Source organism: Labeo rohita, chromosome 17 (assembly GCF_022985175.1).
Source record: "Labeo rohita strain BAU-BD-2019 chromosome 17, IGBB_LRoh.1.0, whole genome shotgun sequence".
NCBI classification, from domain to species: Eukaryota; Metazoa; Chordata; class Actinopteri; order Cypriniformes; family Cyprinidae; genus Labeo; species Labeo rohita.
The window spans coordinates 31,787,663-31,810,146 of record NC_066885.1 but is presented as its reverse complement, the minus strand read 5'-3'; the positions used below and the strand labels follow the sequence as shown (position 1 = coordinate 31,810,146).

The following is a 22,484-nucleotide window of genomic DNA, read 5'->3' as shown; positions in this document are numbered from 1 at the left end:
ATTAAAAAAAAATCAAAAAACTCCAATCGTATTTTCTCCACCAACTTCAAAAATCATTTCAAAATCATCCTACATCGCTGCAGAAGTACCAACCCAGTCTTTGCAAAGTGAACATGCGAAGAAGATCAAACACCCTCAACAAAAAAGGTAAAACAGCGATATAAGATGATTTTGAAGTTGAGGGAGAACATGAGATGGAAATGTTTTGACATACCCTAACTGTCATGAACTGAAAAAAAAAAAAACAGTTCAGGCACAGCAAGACAAGATGAGCGTTTGACATTAAAAAGTATTTACATTTTATTATTTTTATAGAAATAACCAATCGTTTCGCTAGATAAGACCCTTCTTCCTCGCCTGGGATTGTTTACAACTGCATCTGGGATGGTTTGAAGCTGCATTTAAACTGCATTTTGGAAGTTCAAAATCAGAGCACCATATAAGTCCACTATATGGAAAAAGTTTTCTTCAAAAAACATAATTTCTTTCTTGAATAACAAGGGGTGAGTACATTATCTGTCAATTTTTGTTCTGGAAGTGGACTTCTCCTTTAAGTGCTTAACACTGTGTTGGTGGAAAGCAGTGATTTATCTGTAACTTTAAAAAATTCATCAAACTGTTTTAAGCCTGTTTTCTGTTTGCTGTTTTTCCCATAGTTGCATAACTGTGAACGTCTTCTCCTTAAAGGAATGTAGCTTTGAAATGAACCTTCATCACTGCACATGTAATCTTATCAACATGCAGAATAATGCTAATCATACTTAAGTCTCAAGCATCATTAATCCCTATGCTAATAGAGGCATCTGTACCTTTAGGTATTATGCAGACCATCTGCATTCAGATCTTGGATCTCGTTTTACAGGAACACAATGCTGGTGTTAATGAGAACTCGACTTTAATGGTGTGTTGAAATATGCCTGCTAGCCTCACCCATCAGCATATCGCAAGAGGAAGAATAAGCCACTCGCTCACTGAAGAAATGGACATTGTGACATTCCTGTGAAAATCGTAATTGCTGACGTCATTACCAACTAATTCATGTTACTGCAACTGTACACTGTAAAAAATAAAAAACACAATTTGTTGAGTCATCTTAAAATAATTTGTTACCCTGCTGCCTTAAAACTTTAACTTCAGTCAACTAAAATGAGTTTAGTCAACTTGAAATGTTAAGTTGTACTAAGTAACAACTTAAGCTGCCTTAAAATTTTAAGTTGATTCAACTCAAATATCTAAGTTGTCACTTAGTATAATTTAACATTTCAAATTAAATAAACATTTTTTGAGTTGACTGAACTTAAAATTTTAAGGCAGCCAGGTTACAAATTATTTTAAATTATTTAACAGTGTACCTGAAACTCCAGAAGTCCTGCTGCTCTACGTTGAGCTCTTGATGTTACACACCTGCAGATGCTTTCACAGTATTTCCCACAAGATTTTGTAAGTCTGTGAGGTTCACCTAGGTTCACCAGTCCATCTAGGGTGGCACAGAAGATAATTCTGTACATTTTACAATTTAAATTTAAACTTCAGAGTGGCCCTTTATATATATATATATATATATATTATTTTATTTATTTATTTATTTATTTATTTTTTTTATTTATTAATAAAAATTTTACACTATAATAGTATTTTCACAAACTATTTGTTATTTTATTTTTTACTTTTTTATTTAATGGGTCACATGTGCAGTGTGAGCAGCAAACCAAATCTCCATGTGCTCTTATGAGAACCACGTGCGAATAAGTGCTTATTGTAAACAGGTATTTATTAAATCATTTTATTTAGAGAAGCACAACCCTCATAGGATGAATGTCTGTATTATTTGGTAACTGATGTATTTGCAGTCCGTGCGTTTTACTTGTTGGGCACCCACCTACAGAAACATAATTCGAGAATTATACAAATGAAATTAATATATTAACGAATTAATAATATGAATGTACCTCTGGAGGTTCTGACTGTCTTCAGAAAAGATTTGATGGCATCTAGATTTATGCACAGATAAAATACATATAATAATTTATTAATCAATTATCATTTTGACTAAACCCATTTCTTTATTTAAAGGCTGAAATCTGAGGGATGCATTTTATGAAACGTTTTCAAAGCTTTCTTTAATCATTTACATTAGATATTTGAACATGCTATTAGTTAAACTGTTGTCAGTCATGTTGTCATTTAAGATCTGGACATCATTGGTACTGTTATTGTTTTAGTAATTATGCAAACAAAAAATCATTTTATTTGTTGTTTGTTGATTTTAAATATAAAACTTGGTGACATGATTTATGTGTCAGTACTTTTGTACCATTTCAAGCACATTTTAACAATACCGTGATAATACTGATAACCGTGATCATTTTGGTCACTATAATCATGATAAGAAATTTTCGTTACATTTCATTACGTTACATCCCTAATGAGAAATGTACACATTTTTATCTGAAAGATACAAAAATCGAAACAAATCTTTGACGGTCTTCACAGAGCGCCCCCACACGTCTGAAAGCAGCATCTATCAGCCTGTCAGCATTCTCTAATTTAATATCGTCAGCAAAGATATTGCTAATATTCGTGTGTCAAATATCACCCAACCCTACTTTTGTACTGCTTTTTTGTACTTTTTTTGTTGTATGGAAAAGAGCAGCCTGAACAATCTACTAAACATCTCCTGTTGTTGTTCAGCAGAGAAAGTAAGTTCAGTTTAGGGTGAACTATGCCTTTAAATATAAAAGGCCTTTGTGAAAGTGTCAAATGTGAAAGGGATGATTCAGTGCCATAAGCTTCTTGATAGTAAAGCTAATTATCAGGGTAAGAGTGTGATCAGCAGTGTTAACGCAGCCTCTGCAGTTATAAGAGCACAGGACCTGTAGATGAGCTGTGCTGATTAACCGTTGCAGGGCTTTGTTCCCTCTGGTTATCTTCAGCCTCACGCTCAAGGACAGCGGCGTGCTAATCTGCAACCTATGGCACACTGCGATATCTTCTCAATAACCTGCACACGTAACATCCTGTGGCAAGTCTCTGTTCGTGGCTTTGACTCTGGTTTCCTGGTAACAGCAGCAGTAGCGGGGTATGAGAGCTTGGACTTGCGCAGGGGAAGCCAAGCCGCTCCTCTTCAGCCGGTGCGCTCACATTTTGGCTTGGTGTCAGAAGCAGACTTGATCGTGGCGGAGGCCAGAGAGCTTACCGAAGGCTCCTCGCTGTCATGAAATCTGTTCAGTTTGCTGCATCACGGTTTGCCTGGAATTTCAACGCCGCCTGTCGCAGGACGGGTTGTGCAACGTGAGTTCTGTCGCTGTTGACGTTACCGCAGAGCGTTGCTTTTGTAACTGAGGTGAAGTCAGGATGTTTCCTGTGGTTTGTTTATGGGCAGAGCGTTTCTATTTACAGGTTTTGTCATACGTCTTTTGAGCTTAATTTAAATGCATCTTTAGTCACTCCCAGTTTTGTCTGATTTGTTGCAAAGCATGCTTTTTTTTTTTTCTTCTAGGCCATGTTGTGAAAAATGCAGCTCTGCGTTGTTGGCGGAATATCGCTGATGCAGACGTTTGTTTCAACACTGATGATTCAAATGTGAACATGCACACAAGCACAAGCACATATTGTGCTTTCCAAGAGCTCGCTCCCTCCCTCCCTCAGATAAGACGAGAGTAACGTGGGAAGAATGTGCATTCCTTTCCTGAGGAGGAGGTGAAGGTGGAGGAGGGGATAGCAGTCTGGAGAGGAGTGTGTTTCCTCTGTCTCACATCAGTGGACTGCCTTCAGCCGTTCAGGCTTTTATCAGAGATCCAGGCCTGTGAGATGAGTCACATCGTACCGTCCGTGTCTGTGTGCATCACTCACATCCTTTCCATTGAAACAGTGTAACTTCAAATTAACTGTTACTTTATAAACTGACAACAAACAAAGATCTGCTCATAGTTTTGAGAGCATCCAAAGTGATTTAATTCAGTGACTATGATATCATGTGTTGGCAGTTTAAATACAATACCAGTCTCTTTATTTAATCAAAAACACAATAAAAATGGTAATATTGTGAAATATTATTACAGTTTAGAGTAAGTGTTTTTTTTTATTTAAATGTACTTTAAAATGTAATTTATTCCAGTGATCAAAGCTAAATTTTCAGCATCATTACAGTGTCACATGATCCTTCAGAAATCAGTCTAATATGCTGATTTGCTGCTCAAGAAACATTTCTGATTGTTGTTATCAATGTTAATGAGCTGTGCTGCTTAATATTTTGTAGAATCCATTTTTTCAGGTTCTTTGATGAATAGAAAGTTCAAAAGAACAGCATTTATTCGAAATAGACATCATTTGTAACATTATAAATGTCACTTGCCATCGCTTTTGATCAATTTAATGGGTCCTTGAGGAATAAAAGCATTAATTTTTTTTCAAATAAAATCATAGTGATCCCAAATTTTTTGACATAATGGAAAAAAGTCATGCCATTCAGTTCACACGTACAATATTTGAATTGACTGTAGATGTGGCTGGAGTAACTGCAGTCAGAAATGGAAACAGGGCATCCATTAACTGAATGCATGTGACATTAGGCTGCTGCAGTGTAAACAGATCCATTGATTGTACTGGCACTGATCTAATTTTGCTTTGGTTTATTTTAGTATTTATATACAATTATAATCATTTTTAATCATTTTGCTTTTTTTTTTTTTTTTTTTTTTTTTTATATTTTCAGTTTTTATTTTGAATTTGTTTTGGTAATATTGCTTTGTGCTTTTGTCATTTTAATTCATTTTTAAATATTTATATTTAGCTTTTTTTTTAGTTAGCTGCCAAGACAATGTTTTGTTCGATCTTTAAATTAAAGAAAAAGGTTTCACTCCCCGACTATTTAGTAGAAATGGGGCCAAATTGGTAGAAAATGGTGCACTGGACCTGGTAGAGGCCTTGTGAGCTTGCCGCATTCTTCAATCGACTGGACGCAAGCCTTTTGCAGTGCTTCAGCAGCTATCACCTGTCCTCAGTAAGCGATCGGTGTCAGGCTGCAGCTCCTCTGGAGTCCTGACGGCCCCTGAGACGCCACTGAGACTGATTGGAGCTTCATTCAGCAGCAGAGTTCCCGGCCCATACGCTGATGAACTGCTATTTACTGCGCGCATTGCTTCAAAGCAATCAGACCTCTGCGGACTGTGCCGCTGGGTAATTTTCCATTATTTGGACTTCTTTTGCTCCACTGGGCGCATTTGTCCGTGGAACGGTGATCTCTCCGTGGCTTCTCATGCAATACAGTCTCCATTGTCTTGGACGACAGACAATGAGTTCTTTCAGTTTGTTCAGTTGAATTTGAGGGCCTAGAGGGAGAGAGATGGCCGGATTGGTGGCTTCAGGTGTCACTCAGGTGCGGCACAGTAACCCAGAAGGAGAATGTCAAATACTACAGGCCTCGTTGGGCCTCCTTGAGTGGTTGGACTGGTTGGACGGGCTGTGATGAAATTCTCTCTCTGGTTTGAACCAGCACACTATGACTCACACAGGCTCCTGTTACCTGTTCTTTCAATATTGTCTTTCACAGAGGAAGAGCTTCTTGCACCCCAGAGCCTTTCTTATCTGTTTTGGTTGAGTTTGATTTGTCCACTTCAAATAACCTAAGCCCTTGGGAAACCAAATGACGCTTTACAAACAATTATTGCTTACACCAAACATGACTAGGTCCTACGACTTTAACAGCTACAGGTTTATAATCTTACTACTACTACTATTAATAAAAAGTTGATTTTTAAGCAATATTTAATTTTTAAGAAATATTCAAATACACAATTTTCTTCCATGTTTTAATTTTAAACACTTTGTTTGCCAAAAATAAAAGGAATTGTTCATTTTTATTTTGATTACGTTTTGAAAGATTAAATAAATGAATGTCTTATGCCTTCATTTCATCATCTACGTTTTTGATAATAAATGTGTATTAAATCATAAATCCAGAAAAGTGAAAATACGACACTACCAAATTTCAGAGAAAAATTAAACACGTTTCAAATGACCCAATTATTGAAAAAAGAAACAGTTGTTAATGTTTTATAAATTCAGTCTATCGATAATTAATGCATTTTGATATATATATATATTTTTTTTTAATTAAACCATTAAATGGAATCTAGGAGTATTAAAAAAAAAACTGAATTTGGGGGAAAATAAGAGTAATTTCATAAGGCCCTAAAATGTATTTTTTGTTAAATGTTTTAATAAACTGGTAAATTGTGAAAGTTTCATTATTTAAATTGAATAGATATGCTTTTTAGTTACTAACATTTAATATAACCATTACAATAGAATCCAGAAATATGAAAGTGGAATTAAAAAAAAAAAAAAACAGAAAAAATTCAAGGATCATTTTAAAGTTTTTGTACAGTGACATTATTTTCATTATCAGTTATGCACATTACCCACCCAAAATTATTTTTTGCACCCTAATGGTACAAATAATATGCTTTAATTCCTTAAATGTATTTTGTGAAATATGAGCCAGTTGTGCTCCTGGCGGTTTTTGTGATGTTCACAATTAGATTAAACAATTAGAAAATTTGTTTTTTAAATCTGTTGAATGGTCTTTTGTCATCTGAAGGATTAGACGTAGGCATAAGAATGAGTTGAGTGGTTTTAGTTGAGGTAGATGGGGTATGTGATTTTGGTCACAGGTTTCAGATGTGTTTGTTGCTGGACTGGCAGAGCCTGAATAAAACATGAGTACAGCCATCAGAGAGGCTCAGGTTTCAGTAGGGCATTTAACAAACACAGTTTACTCTCACAAGACCTGCTGGAGCTTCCTTAAGATCAAAATCAACATAACCTTTGGCTGATAGGCCAGATGTCCTGCCTTTGACTACTACTATTAACAGCAGACGTGGGGTTCGTACTGTACGTGAGTCAGTGTCACCAGGAGGAGTAAGACAGTTAATATCTTTTAGAAAAAGCACAGGCCCACTTACTTCTATCATATCTCTACAGAGAGTTCAATGGCACTTCCACTGTGCAGTGAATGATAATGGGTATTTATATATGACAGAGTTTAATGGCATTTGGTTTTTAATGTGAAAATGCAGCATGTAATTGAGTAGCATCATGAAACCTAAATTCCTCTGAGTTACTTAAAAAGAGGAATGTTTATTGGTGCCACTTAAAAGCATTCAAATCCCCTGGATTTTTGCATTTTTCATTGTCAACACATGGAATCATGATGTGTTTAACTGAGAATCCATATAACTTTTTTTAATCTAGCACTTTGTTATTATTTTATTGCAATTCTTTTTTTTTTAAACAAATATTCTTCTTCAGGATTAAATATATCATGTTTTTTTATTTGTTTTGTGTATACCCCATTATTTTATCTTGAATGATGTGTTGCATCATGTTAGTTGCTGATAACTTGCACTATTGTCAACACAATAATGATGTAGGAAAATTGTGCAAGACTGTAAGAACACTAACCTTAAATTTGCATTGAGACTCATGTGACTCTTTCACACATTCTGATATAACTAAACGTAACAGCATTTTTTAATTTGCAGACGCCAGAGAGTTTTAACCGTATGTGTGAATGGCATTTATATGATTGTCGTATCAAATCTCAGCTGCCGTCGCCCCAGAGTCATGTGAGACACTCATTATTAATTTAAATGAAGATTCCGTCATCTGATCAAAGTAAAAACTTTATTGTGTCAGTTTCGTCTTATTTATGAGTTTGTATGTGATGTGTTTAAGCCATGATTGTGGAGAGATGATTCCTGAACAGAGTCTGTGTCAGCTTTTTTAAGTATCCGGAATGAGGAAACTGGGTCATAGAGCATAATTTAGCAGCGATTATTTTTTTTTTTCTACTTCCTGAAGGAATAGGGATCATCCTAAGCATTTTTTTTTTTTTTTTTCTTTTCACAATACTTACTCAGTACTGTATATGGCTCTGACTGTTTTGGTCTGTGTTTTCTTAACTACATATTTTCATAACTCATTTCAGGTTTTGTTTTTTTCTGTTTTTTAAAGAACAATCTCATAGCATTAATTAAAACTCAATTAACTGCAGTGTAATTAGGCATAATTACATAATTTATGTAGGGCCCTATGATTTTTGTGGTGTGGAAAACATCATACAGAATCACAAAATCCAGTCATAAAAATGAAATTTACTGTATAACAAAGAATGTCATTGTAAACTACAATTTTGGATGAATAAATCAAAGGTAGGGCTGCACACTTAATCAAATGGTGATATGAACTAGTGTCTGTAAATATGAAAGCACAAAAAGACTTATTGAAATCTGAACACAGAATTTAGGGGGAAATAAAATGCATTTTATTATTTATTTGAGCTGCATTTAACGGTTGGTGGAAATGCATCTTTTGTTGATACTGATGTCATTTGATTAGTAATGGAGCAGAACTGTCTCATTATTCTAATTAAATTTATGTATTAAATGTAAGATCCTGATAGAAAAATTATGCATGTATCAAATAAGTGTAGAAAAAATGCACTTATAAAGTTAAAAATTGCCCTGGAAATCTGTTTAAGGGGGCAAATATCAGAATATGAAGAATATTAAGATCTTTGGAAGTCAGCTGTCCATGACAGGCTTAAACCAACCAAGATACCAGCACAAAAACATACTCGGAAAAAAAATTCAGTAATCTGTATCAACAAAATCTCAGAAAATATAGACCCCATATTCTGCTGACTGAGAATATGTGTAGGAACACTTCCCTCAAACCTCACCAACAGCGGTAAAGCGATGTTATGAGTAATCCTTAATTCACTCAGTCTAATCCAACCCACAGAGTGAAGTTAATATCGCCAAGTCATTATTGATACATGCATACATGGTTGACTTTTTTTTTTTTTTTATTAGGAAGAAACCCGTATACTAGTGCGTTTGATAGTCTCATTTCTGTGGCTCATGTCTTTCTGACAGCAGACCGTGTCTTTCTTCTAGGGAAGTGTACGTGAATGATTGTGCTAGTGTACTAGATCCGTCTCCATTATCATCCTGAGATTGCTACAGGCAGTGTGCTTTCTATCCCAAATGCTTCCTCTTCCTGTTTCCTTCTCTCTGCCTCTCTTCATGAACATCTTTCCTGTCGGCATTGAGGAACTGTCAGAGACTGGATAGGTTTGTGCAAGTTTCATGCAAGATAGAGTTCACTGTACTCTTTTTATCACACAAACACATTAGGCTGGCTGTTAAAATACATCACTTATTAACTGCTGTGTTTTGCCTCTTTAAGCAGAAATGTCCTGCGGCCTTGTGCTTCAACTTTACATTTCCATACATGTTGCATGGTTTTAATAAAACTGTATGTATCTCATGTTTTGTGCTCAGGGCATGTACAGAAAAATAGGCCACATGCAAATTGTGATGTAGAACAGAAACTGCAAATCCTTGATTATGTGAGATAGCTTCCTATTATTTGACGTTCTGGGGAGTCGTGGTGTCTGTCCAAAGGCTTTCTCATTCTTATGCAGGACTGCCCTTCGCAGATAACACTGAACCCAGACAGAGCCATAAACATGTGCTTACTTTCATTTAGATATGCAAAAGGTTGTGCCTCGGTGTGTGTTTCTGCTCTGCTCTGCTCTCATAAATGGCTTATCTGAGGTACTGTATACTTCACAGTGGTCCATTGATGGTGGACACAGAGTGGTTAAGCATCTAGACTGTCTCCAATAGAGACTCCAATAATGTTAGCTGTGATCTGTGAAGTGCAGAGATATTCTTTCAGCTGCACTTTTCTTCCTTAAATTAAAGCAGACAAGTTAAGCAGAGCAGTTGATGGCAAAACTAGCAAATTCTCACAGCAAAAAACAAACATTGTAAGCAAGTTTCCAGTAAGTTCCCAAACATTAACTTTTTTTAATTTTTTATTTTATTTCACGTGGATTGATCAAAAGTGACAGTAAATACATTTATATAATTACAAATAAATTCTCTTTCAAATAAATGCTGTCCTTTTACACCTTCTGTTCATCATATAATGCTAAAATATACCATGGTTTCCACAAAAATATGAAGCAGCATTTCAACAGTGATGATAAATGTTTCATGAGTAGCAAATCAGCATATTAGAATGATTTCTGTGAGAAGAGACTAGAGGAAGAGTCTGTGTGTAGAATGAACAGCTGCTACTATTAATATTGTTTGCTCGGGAGTTATTTAATAAAGATATTTGAATTATAAACCACCTTGTAACTGTTATTTTACTCACCTGATGGAAACTCAGGCTTTTCATATTTGTAGCTCTTATGGTGTGTTTTCATTAACTGCTGAATCAGGTTCATTGTCTAATTTGGGGTGGGTATTTTTAGGCACCTCACATTTTGATCCACTTTGGGTTCAAGGAACCACAGTCTGACTTTAATGATACCTACCCATGTAAGCATCAGTGTGTAAATTAACAATTAAAATATGTATGTTGACATACATTAAATGTTTAGTATTCAATATATAACATCTATGTTATCCTGCACTTTCTCACCTATTGATGTCCAGTAGTGTTGTCTCAGTAGGCACCTCACTGGGTTTTGGTTCCCAGCCAAAGCCCAGTGATCAGTTTCAGACAACACTGCATCCGGTGGCATACACCGCAGCTTGCTGAGTGTTATTTCAGCGTGAGACTGATGGCACTGGAGAGCATGGAGAGATTTGCCTCTCCACCTGTCTGTGTGTGATTGCACACAGACGCACAATTTGTTAACATGAAGTGTCAGTCAGTTTCTTCATTAAAGGAATTAAACTTGCTCAGAGCCACTGCTGATTTTCTCTCTCTCTATCTCTCTCTCTCTCTGGCATTTTCTCTGTTTCTTTGCCTTTTTAATCCATCACTCCTGCTGTTTCACTTGCTCTTTTTCTTTCTCCATCCTGGTATGGAGGTTTTCAGGGTGAAGATGCCCAATCAGTGGCATTACTGAAAACTTAGATAATGGCAAAAAACACTCTCATTCTCTGAAATTAATGAATAGAATATAATATGTAGGCCACAGCAAGGTTTAAATTGACCCGAGAGTGAATGTAAGCGAAGATATTCATTCCCCAATCATCTATTTTCTGCTATTACTCAGTGATGAACTTGCAAAACATCTTAAAGGGGTCCTATTATGCTTTTTCACTTTTTGAATTTTAGTCAGTGTGTGGTGTGTATGTTTGAGATCTACTAATATTTACAAAGTTACAAATCTCAAAGTCCACTCCAAAGGGAGATATTTAGTTTTTAAAAAATTCGTTTTAAAGAACTATAATGAACAGCTCCTTTGAACTACAACGCTTGTTTTCCGGATGTTTTGATGTCACAATGCAGCCCATTAGAATCTCATTAAAATAAGTCTCGCCTACGGAAATTCAGATGTTTGGGGGGTGGGTATGGCCAAGGTGGGGGATTAGTTTAACTTTAGCACTGCAGTGCAGAGAGCAGCTTCTGAGCTACTTCAATGTGCCACAGAGACGCCGCTGGTATAAACACAAGCATTGACTAGAGTGATCATCTCCAGTGGCCGTAACGCACTGCAGACGTGTGCAGTGTGTGGTTAGAGATTTATTGATCATACAGTGTAGATAGGTTCACTTATAACGCATGTTTTTTTTTTTTTTAAATGCGTAAACTTGCACTAGACTAGGCTAGGCTAATCAGTGATGATGTTCTTCGATAATGTTAATGCTAGGCTGCTTTTAGCCTTATGCTGGAGCTGGTTTTGGGTAGTGAAACTAAGTATGTAAATAATTAAATAAATTAGCATGGTAATATCATGTATCGGCGATCTCGCAGGTTGGTGATAGAACCCAACACTACTGTAGCGTATTTTATACTCACCCTCCATGCATCCTAGGTGTATATGACTTCCTTCTTTCAGATGAACGCAATCGGAGTTATATTAAAAATTTATCCTAGCACTCCCAAGCTTTAGAACAGCATAGACAGGTGTTTCTCTTCATCAGTCCAAAACAAGTCCAATAAAGTGAATCCATCCATAATAAAAAGTGCCTCACACAGCTCCGGGGGGTCAATAAAGGCCTCCTGTAGCAAATCAATGTTTTTGTAAGAAAAATCCATATTTCAAACGTAAGAATCACTTTAATCTAGCTTGCGCTAACAGCTGTACACGGAACTTGCTGTTTTGTCAAGCGGTGTGGCAGTACTGAAACACTGTCTAAGCTGTTCACCAATCGCAATGCAGTGGGACAGCTAACCAATCACAACACGTTTCATTTTTCAGAAGGAAAATGACAACCAGGAACTAATCGAGCCATTTATACCAGGCTGGGAGAAAGGTATTGTAACAATGTAAATTATGTGAAAAATAATGTGTAAGAATAAAGCATAATAGGACCCCTTTAACAGTGTCTGTGATTGTAGAGTTTTGCACTTATATAACCTCTGTGTTGAATTAAAAAAAAAAAAAAAAAAAAAAAGATTTTTTTTTTTTTTTTTTTTTGGTAAAGGAAACATAATCTAGAACAGTTGAAACAGTAGGTATATCACTGTGTTTTAGTTTTTGTGTGTGTTTTTAATCAGTTAATAAAAGAAGAGTGTGTTCAGTTGTACAATGATAACTTACCAGGAATGTTTTTGTTTGAATGGAGATGGACTTTGTATATTGCTTCTTACATTCAATAGGTCTACTTTGAATTGTTTTCTTGGTTTGCGGTGATATTGTTTGGTTTACTGCACATAAGTGACATTTTTCATTGCTTGTTTGGTGGTTTAGGAGAAGCTGTGTTCAGTATTTCACAACACGCATCATATTGTGGCCTCTGTACCATGACTTTGTTGGTGGTATTTAGCTCTAGTTTACACCAGTGTTTAGTGTTTTCCACATGTGATCCATTTGACCAGAATGCATCGTAATATGGGTTATTGCAGAAAGCAGGGTTAACATATCATCATATAAACCCCAAACTCTTGATTTATTTATTTATTTATTTATTTATTTATTTATTTATTTATTTATTTTTAAAGTCCAGTCCTTTCTTACTCACGGTTATTAGTTCTGAAAACTAGTCCTAGAGTAAGTTCTTTTAGTTCTGTGTATTTTCTCTCTGAACACACAAGACACTCTTAACAGACTGCTAAATCCAGGAGTAACCACAGAAACTAGTTTAATGGTAATTTAAATTCGTAATGCAGATTTTGACTCATCACCTAGTGGTAGTACAGGTACATTGATACTTTGAATACTTTTGATACTTTTGAAGTACATTGAAGTTAATACTTTAGTTTTAAAAATGTAATAATGCCATCCTTTCCGCAGGACGGGAGATCCAAGTACCTGCTCGATTTAGTACCTGTTGAAAGACGGCTGCTTTCGAATTCTCCCGTTCATATTTGTGTAAGCGCTCTCTGAAGAGTGTCAAAGGTTTCTGTTTACAATGTGTATTTGCAGCTTGCTTTCTGTATATAACCTTGTTCGCTTGCTGTTTATACCCCATTCCTAATTTAATAAAAATTTAATTTTTAATGCCTCTACACACACTGTATTAAAATGTGGGTTTGCATGTGAAATTGCAATGTTTTACATTATAACCATATCAATGAATGGGACAAAAAAAAAAGGAAAGAAATCTGATATATCAAAATAAAGTAATAAAGTCGGCATGAGAGTAATATACCTGCCACTTTTCTGTTACCTGTAATGCAGTTTTATGTTTATTAGTTGCCCTACCCTTACATTTACCTCAGTTGTTGGAACTGAAAGTTGAGGTTCTCTGTTTACGGAGCAGGGTGTGTCACATAACCTGCTTTCTGGAAAACCCACAGGTGTAAAAGAGGGAACAGTTTGGTTTTAAGTAATGAGGACAATCACATCTGAATTTTTAGGACACCTCACATTTGTTTTTTTGTTTTTTTTTAGATTCAGACTGTATTTTGAGTTTGGTAAACCTGTGCCAGGTGAACAGAACTTAACTGGACAACTAGTGTGTGTCAGCTTACACTGCACATACTGTTCTTCTGTGTGTGTGTTTGTGGGGTAATGTGGGGTTTTGGTTACTAACAGAGACGGTGATATGAGCAGCGTGTCATCTGAAAGGTTTTGAAGTGATAGCTGTCTGACAGCAGAGCTGATCCCATCAGTTTTGTGGTCTGAGTGTAACCCAGATGCTCTACGCATACACACAGTTAGAAACAAAAGAGCTGTCAGTTCAGTCAGGTCTGATGGATAAACTCAGGCCTCCATTGCGCTTGTTTGCAACATAACATCATGCCAACTGTTAAGCCTTTCTGTGGTCTGGACAATGCCATCCTTAATAATTACCTTCATATTTACTTTAGTTGCTGTTACTATGGCTACAGGCATTAATCAGAGCAATAGCAAGAATAGGAAAATAGCTTCAATTTTATATATATATATATATATATATATATATTAATACTAATATTAATTCATTAATTATTAATTTATTAAAACTTAAAAATTTAAAAAAGAAACTTCCAAATGTAATAATAATTATAATTAAACAATTTATTACAATTATTTATCATTTCTTTGACAAAAATTATTGGGGAATAAAACTATCGATTACATTTTAAAGCTTGATTAAAATTTAAGGGGAACAAAATATTGTAGCAATCAATTTGATCACCACAGTTTTTAATGATGTTAAAAAACAGAATTCCAAAAAAAAAAAAAAGTACATAAATAAATCACATATTTCACCATACAGATTGCAATACTTTATACTTGGATTAAAAACAAACATGTTGGTTTACTGAAATGATTAGCCTTGACTGCAAATGTTATGTCTAAGTCTTGTCCTTGACATTCAATGTGATCTAAACATAAGCAGAACATTTTAGAAAAATATTTGCTCAAATATTGCCAGTAATATCGGCTGAATTAAGGGCTTTTTTTTCTTCTGTTCTTAGTGTTTTGTAAGTGGTTGTGGTATTTCTTATGAAGGTTATCATTCTGTCCTCTGTTCTGGCTGCTCCTCTGTGCGACGCTCTGTGCGTTTCAATAGATTTGCTTTGCTTGGCTGTAATCGGCTGTTTCTAAAACTGGCTGTTTGTCAAGGCTGGGCAAGAAATGGACCAGCAGTTACACAACATTCTAGATCCAGAAGAGGGTTCCCTTCCTTCCCAGCCCCTTTTCACTTCCTCTTTCACTGTTTCCTGTTGTGTAATATCATTGACTCACTAAAGAAGACATTATACAGCAGTAAGCATCACATGACCTCATTACTTAGCATTTTTCATTGAGAGGCATCCTGTTATCAATTTAAAAAAAAAAAAAAAAAGTTAAGTTGCGTTTTAATTTTTGCTTATGTGAAGTGTGTGATAACACTTTATTTTACAGTGTTTATGTTTAGGCACCATATCTCTTCTATTATTTTTATTAATTATTATTTTTTTAGTTTACATTTTTCTGGATTTTCTTTTCTTTCTTTCTTTCATTCTTTCATTCTTTCTTTCTTTCTTTCTTTCTTTCTTTATTTATTTTTAAATGGTAATCAAATGAAGACATAAAACATTAACAATTACATTTTTAAAAATTTTAAAATGAAATGTATTATTATAATTATTATTATTATTATCAAGTGATAGCCACTCTACCATTGGTTGGGCAGACTTGTAGCCCCACCCCTAAACCACACCATTGGTTGAGTCAGTGTTGCTGTGTCGAGCTGGTCAAGATCTTCGAAACAAAGCAAGCAAAGTTTCAGTACAGAGCCACATTGTTATTCTTTCAGAGAAATCGGCCTTATTTATAGTTGTCTCTAATCAGTGCTTTCTGATTGATAGTAACTTTTCAATATTCAAGGGTTTATGTAATGATTTTTTTTCCCATCATTACACAAGCTGTCAGTGACACCCGAAATTGCTTTTTTTTTTTTTTTTTTTTTTTTTTCTCCCCGGCTTAAATGCATATTTTACAGAGTTTTCATTCATGAGACGTCTGAAATGGAGCAGAGCCACGTGTTTCTGAGAGCGTCTCTTTGCCATCTCTCTCTCTCGGCCTGTCTGAAAGGTCTTTTGTCCTCCTCTCCAGGTTCTTTTTGCAGGAATTAAGAAGTGTTTTCCGTTCCTGGAGAGATGATTTAAATAGTTTCTCTCTGAGCCCAGCGCTCTTCCTCTTGCTTTCATGTGTGCTCTGTGAGCCGCGTGACTGAGGCAGCGAGTGGCTTGTGTCTGGCCAGAGCTCAACTTAATGCTCTTCTAGTGCACTAATGGCCTCATTAATGCAAAGAGAGAGACAACAGGCTGAGAGAGGCCCGTCTGAAGCCTTCACTCGCTCATTTACTCTTTTTTACTTTACTTGTTCACTCACTTATTTTGTTCTTACATTTACTCGCACTATTCACCCTCACTTGTTTACTCACTCATTCATTCAGTCACTTACTCATTTATTTACTTCTTGGACATTTTTTTTACCCACAAAAATGAGACTTTAACAAAATAAAACTAGTTTTGAATGACAAGAACTATGGCAAAAAGCTATTGACATTTTTGTCAACAAATAAAAACGAGATGAAAATGTTAGGGAGGGACGATTTGGGAAGAGATTCATTTAGAACGAATCCGCTGTGTGGTTGGCAGGTTAGATACGTACAATTAAACTGTAATATACCCTTCTGATCTATCCCGTGGGACATAAGCTAGCATACACTTGCTGTACGTCTCATAAAACTTTAAAAAATGTTAATATCTGGGAGTAAGAGAAGAGCAGACATATGGATAGGTTTGACAACGTAAAAGAGACGAGCAGTTTTGACGAGCAGTTAAATCTGTCTATCATGATAAAACCTTAAAGGAGAAGTTCACTTCCAGAACAAAAATGTACAGATAATGTACACACCCCCTTGTCATCCAGGATGTTCATGTCTTTCTTTCTTCAGTCATAAAGAAATTATAAAAAATTATGTTTCTTGAGGGAAAACATTTCGGGAATGTTCTCCATATAGTGGATTTCAATGGTGCCTGCGAGTTTGAACTTCCAAAATGCAGTTTAAATGCAGCTTCAAAAGGATCTAAACGATCCCAGCCAAGGAAGAAGGGTCATATCTTGCGAAACGATCGGTTATTTTCTTAACAATTTATATACTTTTTAACCACAAATTCTCATCTTGTCTAGCTCTGCGATATGCATCTGTAGTCTGTGCACTCTGGTTCATTACAGTTAGGGTATGTCAAAAAACTCCCATCTCATTTTGTCCTCCAACTTCAAAATCATCCTACATTGCTGCAGAAATACCGACCCAGTGCTTACAAAGTGAATGTGCAAAGGCTGGTCAAACGCCCTTTACAAAAAAAAATGTAAAACAGCGATGTAGGATGATTTTGAAGTTGGAGGACAAATTAAGATGGGAGTTTTTCGACATACCCTAACTGTATTGACCCGAATTACGAACATTGAGGTTAAAGAGTATATATATGTGTATATATATGTGTGTGCGTGCGTGTGTGTGTGTGTGTGTATATATATATATATATATATATATATAATTTTTTTTTTTTAATTTATTTATTTATTTATTTTTTAGTTATATTTTTTTTAGAAAATTGTTTCGCTAAATAAGACCTTTCTTACTCAGCTGGGATAATTTAGAGCCCTTTGAAGCTGCATTTAAACTGCATTTTGGAAGTTCAAAGTCACGGGCACCATAGAAGTCCACTATATGGAGAACATTCCTGAAATGTTTTCATCAAGAAACATAATTTCTTTATGACTGAAGAAAGAAACACATGAACATCTTGACATATGACTAAAACTAGATGGTGTTTTAATCAAAAGACTGTGACTAAGACTAAATCCAAATTTGCTGCCAAAATTTAATAGAACTGAAGTTTTCTATTAAAAAAAGAAAAAGAAGAAGAAGAAGAAAAATGTGTTTAAAACAAGCAAGTGTGATCAATGGTTAAATAGGGCCCTATGGAATCTGCTTCATTTTTTTATTTTTATTTATTTACTTAACTTTTCAGTTTTTTGTTGTAATGGTTTAATTACATTTTATTATTTATAATAATATATTTTAAAAATTTATATAACTATAACAGGCTCACAGTTTACCCTTAAAGAGGTCATCGGATGCCCATTTTCCACAAGTTGATCTGATTCTTCAGGGTGAAAAGTCTATAATATACTTTGGTTAGAAATTCCCAATGGTTGTGTAAAACAACACCCTTTTTTACCTTGTCAAAATCAGCTCTTCCAAAAATCATCTCATTCTGGTCGAGGCTGCTTTAAATGCAAATGAGCTCTGCTCGCCCCACCCCTCTCTTCTCTTTGTGGAAAGACGAGTCTGTTTACTTTAGCCGCATTTAGCCACGTTTAGCCGGTAAACTTGCTAACTAGCACATTATTAGGAAAGGCAATCGCAAAGATTCATAAAAAAAAAAACTCTTATCCTCACTTCTGCTGTAAGTGAAGCTGGATCATGAATGATTTGCGTGAACATAGGCGCATTTATGTAGATATTGATTTATGTAGATATGTAGACATTTACGCATTTATGCGCATTCCCTTCACAAACAAACGTAATCCACTGCATCTTCAGCAGCTCCGATGTCGGGAGTAAATGACGACCACTATGTTCATTATTACATCCAGCAACACAACACCTCAATCGCTCAATCTGAGATATTCTTGTGTAACTTACATCCCTGCTCCGGCATCGAAACAAAGAGGGCGGACTGTTACAGCTGATCTGAGGTAAAACGCTCATGTCAATCAACTATCATGGGAGCGGCCTCTGTCGGTGTGACGCCACAATGACAGGCATCTGAGAATGGCTCGATTTGAAAAAGGAGATATTATTTTTACAGATGAATTAAAATTTTTATCATTATAGGGTAGATTTGTACATACACTGCCAACACACATTAATGTTCAAACAACATGTTAAAGTGAACTTAACATCCGATGACCCCTTTAACATGCCCCTTAATGTGTCGTTGTCATCTGAACAACTCATGGCTGTCCATAAATCACAAGAGCGATACTGCTGCTGATAAAGATGAAAAATAAGATGTCAAATTTGGACGTTGTTCTGTCAGTAAATGTAAAGAACGTTTTTTTTAACATACTTTTAGCTTCTGTATTTCCAGGGAGTTAAACGCAATTTCTAGCAAATTACTCTAGAGAGTTTTAACAGCATATTGATGATAGTGTTTGAATGACTATGAAAACCACTGCTGCTTGTGAATAACAGATGTAGCTTTTAAATATCTAAATGCATCAATTTAACAGCAGTTAAACCTGAAATGTGTGAAGGTGGTTAGTGGCTGTTCTGTTCAGTTAAGCCTCCTCACATGACTCAGTGTGCTGCGTGTTTCTGTTTCCCACCGTCTCTCATGCTCACTTTCTCTTTCATTGGCTTTTATTTCACCCCCTTGACACCAGACTCACTCTCCCACACACTCCATGCAGAGACAGAGAGACAGAGTCATGAAACGAGTAAAAAGAAAAAAGCCTGTTCACACTGACAGCCAGTTGCAGTGGCAAAGCAACAGGAAGTCTGTCATGAAGTGCAAGAGAGACTGATGCAACTTCAGTAAACATCCAGTACGATAGTATGATGCATTGCTACAGTTACCAACGAAAGAGCTTTTGTCTTGTGAGTGAAATCAAGAGACCATAAAATGTAAAAGAAGCATATGAGGAAACTGTTGCGGTAATCCTGAGTAGTTAATTAATCAATGTAATAATCTTTATATTAAAGAATAAATAAATAAATAAAAACCTTAAAAGCTTGAAAAACACAGAAGCCATTGTAGAATCATGTTTTTTTCATGGAAATTTTGAGCTGTAGACCTTTTCAAGTCGTGATATGGACTGGGTCAATATCACCATAGAGTGCCTTTCAACCCCCACAATACTCAAAATTTTTGGTCTTAATTTCCCATTCGCTTTGTCATGTCATAAATAGTAAATGCTTAAGTGCTATAGAAATATATTACCTGAGCTCCCACACATTTTTTGAGATAATTATGGGCCATAATTTGAAGCATAAACCATAAGATATGTCCACCCTGTCAAGGACATATATTACTGTTAAATACGTTTTCATTGTAATATTAAGATGCAAATGATATTTTCTGAAAGGTATGATGTCCCTTTCCTAAACAGGGTTATTTGTTTGCTTTCAAATTATAAATGCATAAAAGATTTTATGTAAACCATTTGTTTTTAAAGATACTCTATTTGGAGAAAACTTTGATATTTAGATGCAGTTTTTTGTTTGCATGTTATTGCCCCCACACCTAGCTATTGAACACACTGGATTATATAGATATGATTGAATTATTATTTAAAATATTATTTCCAAATATCAAAATGAGAGGGTGGACCAGCACATGTCGTGATGGACACATAAAGCAGAACACACAAAGCATGACAAAATATGACAGTGAAACATTTATTTAACTTCAAAAAAAGGTATCATCATAATAATATAATTACATTCTCAATCACACTGATATACCCCCCTATTCATTTTAGTTTTTAGCATTATCAATTACAAATGATTGCTATGTCAACCCTATCATGTGTGTGTACACCCTATGGAGTATAAGTGCCCAACAGGGTGGACATTTTGAGCTCTAATTAGCATATTAGCTTACAACAAACTGTGACTAGCTAAATAGTTAGTCTGGTTGTTGAAGAGAATTTGGTATATTTAAACTTGCATCTTTTAAAAATACTGTATTCTAATCACTTCCAGCGTATTTTATGACGACAGGGTGGGCATGTTAAGCTTAGGAAAAGCATACAAAGAAATTTGTCAGTTTAAAGGTCACCAACTTACTCACCTCAGCCGTTGAAATTCCCGCCACTGATGAGACAAAAATCTATAGTCCAGATATCACTAAAGGGGGTGGCGTTTTTATTAAAGGGGCGGATTCCACAATACGAAAAGGTGGTCATCCATTCAAGGGACATGGACAAACTCTTCTTTTTTTATTAAATAAAAATATTGTTTTTATTACCAAACGATCAATGCACTCATTGAGTAATCTCTTATTTAACGAAATATTAATAGGAGAACAAAATTTAAACATTTTGTGATTTGACTATATTTACTGTCATTCAAATTTAATGAGCAGTGCACGAGACATAGCAAAATTAAAAGCATCTAGAAAATGTATCTAAAGAGCCAAGTAATGCTTTTGTTATGAATACAAAAACTTTAAGTTATCATAGCAAATGAGTTATTTATGTACAGGACACCAAAAGGCACCTTACAGTGATATTGACCCAAATAATGTCTGTGAAAATTACACCGCAAAAAGACTGCTAATGAAATCTGAAGTCTGCTTGTTCTGTGTGTATCTGTTTACTCTACTACACATACTGAAGCTCGTCTGTGTCTCACCTTATGAAGACATGAACACATGAACTTCAGAGCTGCTCCGAGAGTCACTTTACCAGTACTTTACCATTTCATTTAAGAAAAAACTATATATAGTCAAATACACACTAATTTATAAAAGGTAAAATAAAAGTGATGTGTTTTATTTTTAAGAAATTATGACACAATTATTAATATTGTAGAGTAGAATGTACTTTAATAATAATAATCTTTAATAATATTATTTTTTATATGATTACATTTTAAAACATCAATTCTGTTGTTAATGTTTTTTTTTTGTTGTTGTTGTTGTTTTGTTTTTTTTTTGCCTTCATTCAGTTACCACTGTTATGATCATACATGTGTATTAAATCATAAATCCAGAAAGATGAAAACAAAATTTCTGAAAAATAGACAAAAAAAAGCTAAATGGGCAATTACAAAAAAGTTTAATTAATTAGACATGCATTTAATTATGAAAAATTAATTAACAATGGAATCTGGGAAAAAGTAAACAAAAATTTATTTTGGGAAAAAATAAAACATTTGGGAAAAATAAAAGAGATTTCCTACGGCTCTGTGTTCTATATGAGAGATAATGTACAGGCAGCCAGTCTTTACAGCTGGGCTGACTACACATTATCCATCACACAATGTGTAGAAAACTGTATCAAAAATTGTCGACGTTTTGAGGGCGTTCTATCTTGTTTATATGACTCTTTATTTGCTTCTGCTGCTGCTTTTCCCCTGCAGAATGCTTTTTAGCAGCAAGAAAACTGATTTGTTATCAAATTAGATTGACTTATCCCGGCATCGCAGCCCAACTGTGACGTTTTCATAAGCTTTGACTAGTTGTGCAGCCCACCGACCAACAGTCCAACGACCCTTCGACCTCCAGAGATACAATCAATGTCAGTTTGAAAGGGGCTTAAGACTGAACCAGAACGAGCCGAGCTCACGGAGAGAGTGATGTCAGCAGAGAGGAGACTTCAATGATGAGTAGTGGCAGAAGTCTGTGGAGTGGTGTTTTTCATCGTGTCTCCTACGCGGCATCAGTTCTTCTACAGTGACAGAGCTTCGCCCGCGGCCTGCAGTCAATCTGACCTAAATACAGACGAGCGGAGGAAAGCTGCTGAAGTTGAGCGTTATGTAGGATTCTCTCTTTCTCTCTCTCTCTCTTTC

General features: G+C 35.4%; 2 protein-coding genes across 8 annotated transcripts in view; one reads left to right on the top strand and one right to left on the bottom strand.

Annotated features, from left to right (window-relative positions):
• nol10 (nucleolar protein 10) overlaps positions 1-22,484 on the bottom strand; it is a 327,975-nt gene that overhangs the window by 184,171 nt on the left and 121,320 nt on the right. The window lies entirely within an intron of this gene.
• The window catches only part of numb (NUMB endocytic adaptor protein), a 60,832-nt gene that overhangs the window by 4,364 nt on the left and 33,984 nt on the right, over positions 1-22,484 (top strand). Inside the window, exon 1 of one of the 7 annotated variants that reach the window (XM_051133228.1) lies at positions 2,962-3,291. The exons of the other annotated variants lie outside the window; for them this stretch is intronic. The gene's annotated coding sequence lies outside the window, so the exon portion shown is untranslated. Of the gene's footprint in view, positions 1-2,961; positions 3,292-22,484 lie in introns of those variants that run through there. 7 annotated transcript variants of the gene reach the window in all.